Below are 6,018 nucleotides of genomic sequence, written 5' to 3' on the forward strand. Positions count from 1 at the left end.
GTATCGGAACCATCATCTGCCCCATCATCTTTACATACTTATACTTTACATGGTTTGCATCATCTACCCCATCATCTTTACATACTTATACTTTACATGGTTTGCATCATCTACCCCATCATCTTTACATACTTATACTTTACATGGTTTGCAAGACCCAACCAGAGGTAGAAGAGTTGCAGACAATATTTGCAAGGGAGTATTGGGCTCTTCTCGCTCTCTCCTTCTAGCCTTTTCATATTGTTTTCTTTCTCCTCAAAGTCCATGGGCACCTTTGCATGCCAGGCTCCTCCATTTTGTCTGGTCCCCGGCAGCCTGTTCCCATGAGGAAGGGTCAATGTTAGTCATTGCTAGGATACGCTTTAACTGGTCTTTATAGCCAGGGTTGCGGAGTCGGATGGTAAAAGTCTGACTCCTAGAATTCTTAGGATGCTGATTCCGACTCCATCTCCTTTGATATCTTCGACTCCGACTCCTTGACTCCTGTGTATTATGCAGATCCAACCTCCCACACCTATTCAGCATGCATTTTATAATTACTTTTCATGTGTATCATTTTTAACATTTAACATTCACTTGTTATCATCATTCACTTGTTATCATCAGCTTTATTTATTTTATTTTTTTTTACTCACATCTACTACTACTAGAGGCATATCACCTAGGAAAGATTAACAAGATATTTTAACTTTTGCATATCAGTACGACCAGGAAAGCAGGTAGCAGGAAGGGAATTCCAAAATCTAGCTGTTCGAGGGAAGAAACTTTTAGAATAGAAAGCTTTCTGGCATCCAATAGTGAAGATGTGAGAGCTAATTGCTAAGCGGGTTGGTCAGGGATATTTATGGCGAGGGGGCACAAGTGCAACAAGTTCATCAGAACACATTCCATTAAAATATAGAGAAATATAGATTAAGGCATAGAGATGCAACATTGTGATGATGGGACAAGGACTGGAGTTTTGTTGACTGATTGAGTAAATTGACAACTTTTTTTTTAATTCTATCCTAGAGGGAGAGGCTAGTTATAGATGCACCAGCTCACATGTGACAACAATGCTCCATGGCGAATGGTGCAGGAACTTCAAGCTTGTCTTTGCAATGTCCTCTTTGTATTTGTTCCATAAATGTTAGACCGGGGAGATTGAAGATAGAATTCTCTTGTAGGGTGTTATTTGTCATCGATATAAGCAGTTAGAGAACTGAACATTAAATTCAGTTGCGGCCACATTCCATAATGCTCATTTTTTAACGATTCTGTCATTTTCCGTTCTTCCCTCATGCATTGTATCATCAGCAAATATACTTATCTCGGACACAATATTATCAGGGAGGTCATTTATGAATATCAGGAATAATGGTCCAAGGCACTCCCGAATTAATGTTATGCTGCTTGGATGTATGTCCGTCAATGACAACCTGTATGCTATGTATTGTCTAAGATGGATCTTTAGATACATACGATTTAATTTTCATTAGCAGCCCTTTGTGCCAAACTTTGTCAAAGGCCTTGGATACATCAAGGGCTACAGCTTTGCCCACCTTATCCACCTATGATAAATGCGTTCAGAGATGAATGTTAAAATATCTGCAGTCGAACGATATTGCCTGAATCCATACTGTTTGTATGAGAGATTTTCTTTTAGTGCTTGATTAATTAAGGTCTCAAAGATTTCAGCGAAGAGAGGGCAGAGACTAATGAGGTGATTTTCACCAGAATGACACTGGCTACAAGAGCCTATCTTCCAGCTAATAGGGAAGCCATATTCAGCAAGGCATTTATTACAGGTGTCTAAGTTTTTTTTTTGTTTGAGGTTTTTTTTTGGTGTTTTTTTTCTTGTTTGAGGTGTCCTCTTTTTTTTTTGATATTGCGGACATTAGAAGGGTTGATTTTTTTTTTAGATGATGTAAAAATCACCCGTTCTCATGTTTGTTTGTTGGCGCTTGTCCATTGCTATGCATGCAACGTTCTGGTTGTGGAGGAATTATTGATTTACTGCACGAGTTATCTTTTGCGTTCCCTGATTATTTCAGATGTTTTCTGTTTAAATCATTTTAAGAGAGAAATATCTCTCTTAAAATGATTTCTTGACATGTGACAAACAAACCGGCGGAATGCATGCTGTCTTTGTGTAGTGTAGGGGGTGCGTGTGGGAACATATGCTTCAATGCCCGCTTTGCATCATTCAGTTTTTGTGAAACAAAAATAAGAAGGAAAAAAAAACATACCGGGCGTATCTGCATCGTTCTTTGGGAAAGAAAAAGGAAAGGATTGGCCAGCGCATTTGTATACGCGAAGAGCATGATGGAAGAAGCTATTTTTTTTCCTGTCTCTTCCTTTTTTTTTTAATTCCCGAGGGGGGGGGGCAGTCGTGAACATCTCTTGAAAAGAATTTCGTGTGTGACATTGGTGGCGACAGGCCAGGTGTGGTCGATTGGAAAAGAAGAGGGCAGAAACGTGCTGTTGTCGAGAGAGTCTCACTCCTTCCTGATTATAACCCTAAAAACTATTTCGGTGAGTCACATAGATTAACATGGCTGAACCCTTCACTGGGGAGGGTGACCTAATTAAATGGCTGGAAAAATTAAAGATGGTGGCAGGGTTGCAAAAAATCGAAGACGTGGTCACCCTGCTGCCACTCTACTTAGACTAGCAGATGCGCGATGAAGATAAGGGAGACCTTGCCTCAGTGGAGCAAAGACTGAAATTTGTTTTCTCCAAGAGTCCATTTGAAGCACTTGGCAAGCTTGCAAGTTTGAGGTGGATCGGCGAGTCTGTTGCTGCGGAGATCAGAAGATCTCCGCAGCAACTGGCAGGATTGGCGTCTCGAGGAGAGGAGTCTCGAGATGATGGGTAAAGAGCCATGGCCCTTGCTGCACCACGATGTTGGTAACGAAGAATGTCACTAGATCATGGAGCGGAGCAAGACCGTGGATGGCAGGGAGGTGAAATGTCTGTCTACGAGCTGTCATTTTCCGTTCTTCCCTCATGCATTGTATCATCAGCAAATATACTTATCTCGGACACAATATTATCAGGGAGGTCATTTATGAATATCAGGAATAATGGTCCAAGGCACTCCCGAATTAATGTTATGCTGCTTGGATGTATGTCCGTCAATGACAACCTGTATGTATTGTCTAAGATTTAGATACATACGATTTAATTTTCATTAATGTGTTGGATCGTCTGGTTGGTGATTGAACGCCGTTTCCCTATTTTAAATTTCACTCTTTCTCAGAAACTGAGAAGCTGTAATTGAAGATAATATTATTTGTGTAAACTTTGTTTAGTAAGAATTCCATATTTTTATACATTTAAAATGATTTTATTATCACTTTTTAGCCAAATTTCTAACGAACTTCAATTCACCTGGCAATTACACCCACTAACTCCGAATTACTTGAAAATTGGCACAAAATTTCCTCTTATTAAAAATTATTTGGTTGTTTATGGTTCAGATTTTAGGGGGGGGGTGTAAAGTTTGCATATATTTGGCTACTAAATGTAAGCCATGAAATGTCATGAAATTTCAATGTTATCTAATAAAAAAATACTTCCACAGATTCAAATTTCAGATTCTCAAATTTGGTAGGTAAAACTCTATATTGAATAGAAAAAATATTTTGTTCATCCAAAAGCAGCCCCCCCCGGCAAAATCTGACAAGAGGCCTAGAATTAACTTTAGGTGCAGGCATTCAAGGTTGAAGGTTTTTCAGCCCATTTAGGCTTTTATTAATTTTTTAGAGCAAAAACAAAATGGCCGCTATGGTCGAAAATAAAGCACATATAACATATAGCTTCATGTGTATTTAAGATAAAATCATGAAATATTTTTAATATAATTTTATTATCACTTTTATTGTATATATTTTATATTTTTTATAATTTTATTATCAAAGATAAAATAAAAAAATTTATCAAAGATGAAAAGATAAAATTATGACAAAATCACCGATTTTTAAAATTTATGATAAGATGGTGAATAGAATAACCAAAATAAGGTGAACATCATCATGGACACAGTTCAAAGGATTTCGACAAGAACCGGTGGTGCATCTCAGTTTCTTTGACGACAACTGCATCTTTGAGAATCAGTTCTTGTGTGAGTTTAAGGTAAATCTCTGGCAATGGTTCATCGCTGAGGCATTATATTTCCAGTTGTGCCATCCTGATTCCGTCCATTTCCAACCGGGGTACAAATGTACATGCGATCAGTGATCTTTGAATGTGCTCGCTGTTTTGTTGAGCAAACTTCAAGGAAGTTGGTTGTAACCTCTTTGGAACATTTTAAAACGCATTTTGAATTAAATTGATTTTTATCATTATTCCAACGAATAGAAGGAATTGACGTTTGTTCCACGGGATGATTCTGCAGCCATCCTGTCATGGAATCCTCCAGAAGTCACAACATCGCGTTCTTTTTGTGTTAATTTCTCCAATTTCGAATCAGCTCCATAACTCAAGAAGTGTTCTAAATCTTTTTTTTTTTTGTTCTCTGGGAGATCAATAAACTGTCTCCAGTTTGCGCCGGCTTTTTCCAATCCGAAAAATTCGAGTGGTAACGACATCGACTCTAGAGCATGATTTCTGACTGAGGTCACAAAATGGTCCAAAGCAAAGGTTTTCCAATTGCTTGCCACACAAGTTTTAAGGTTTCACTACAGTTGTTCTTTTCTGAAGAATGTTGCCCAAAGCGAAAGTGAAAGTGAAACTGTGAAAAACATAGCTGAGGATTTTCTTTAGGTCAACCTTACAAGGTCCTTACAAGCAAGCGTTGGAAGAGGTTTCGGTCTGCTTTGGACTTCATACATGGTTTTCAGGGTTGAGCTTTTCGACTAGAAATAACCTTCTTGATAAGATGTGAAGCCAAAAATTCCTGTATTTTCTCTTGTCCTTGTGCGTGTGCGGCCAGAAAAGATTCTACAAAGAAGCTACATCTCGAGTGGCTAGACTAACAACGTTTGGAGTTTCATGTTGAAAGATGCCATAAATCAACAATTTTCTGAACATCTTGCTTGTCCCATTTTAGTCTTGAAGGTCCAGCTTCTTTCATCTGCAGTCCAGTATTAAGTGTGTCTCATGGACAATTCTGCTTCGCTCATTAAATGTGAGACACATTTGATAAGGCATGATCCGTCGATAGCTGATTGAATGTGTTGTTGGTGGTCTTGAATGTGTTGTTTGTCTCATATGAAAATAGTGAAAGGTACACCCGCTGTCGTCTCATGGTGGACATGGTGAAAGAAGTGAAATTACACCCGCTAGGTGTAATTGACATGGGTAACATTTTAGCAACATTTCATGCAGGCTCCAGTTTCCGGTTCTCTCAGCGCATAGGAACTGCAAATAAAATGAAAACCATTTTGATGTACGTCAACCAAAATCTGGAAGGTGGTGGCTGTGTCTCTTGAAAGTAATCAAACAAACTGATGACTCTAGACTGAACAAGTTCAACCTTGCTTTGACGTTGTTGCTGATCACCTCTCGCTCATCGTGATTCTATGACGTTGTCATATTTGGTCTACTTGGTGGTTCGATGAATGTTGGCCAGAGAATTTTCCATACGGCTTCAAATGTGAGCTTGTGTGCTCGAATCGCCGTGTTGCCAGAAAAGATTCTACAAAGAAGCTAGACTAACAACGTTTGGAGTTTCATGTTGAAAAATGCCAGATGTCATATGTATTTGGATTGCATGTTCTGACAGCACTTTCGGCCCATACTTCAAGGAGACCACAGTCTGCAAATGACACACATAAAGTTCTTAATAATGTGGAAACCGCCAAATCATGGAAAAAACGAAGAAACAAAATGGCAGTACCCGATACTACAGATAATAATAACTACCCGATAGTACAGATAATAATAACTTATTATATATTACATTCGTCACATATATAAACTTCTTATGCATAGAATACAAAATAAAAGATTTTAAGAGAATCATTTTTCGCTTTGGCAGCCATTTGCATTATCTTCCAAACTAGGCAAAGAACCCCACCAAATTCTTTGGAGAAC

Source organism: Euprymna scolopes, chromosome 40 (genome assembly GCF_053919585.1).
Source record: "Euprymna scolopes isolate OS-2025 chromosome 40, ASM5391958v1, whole genome shotgun sequence".
Taxonomy (NCBI): domain Eukaryota; kingdom Metazoa; phylum Mollusca; class Cephalopoda; order Sepiida; family Sepiolidae; genus Euprymna; species Euprymna scolopes.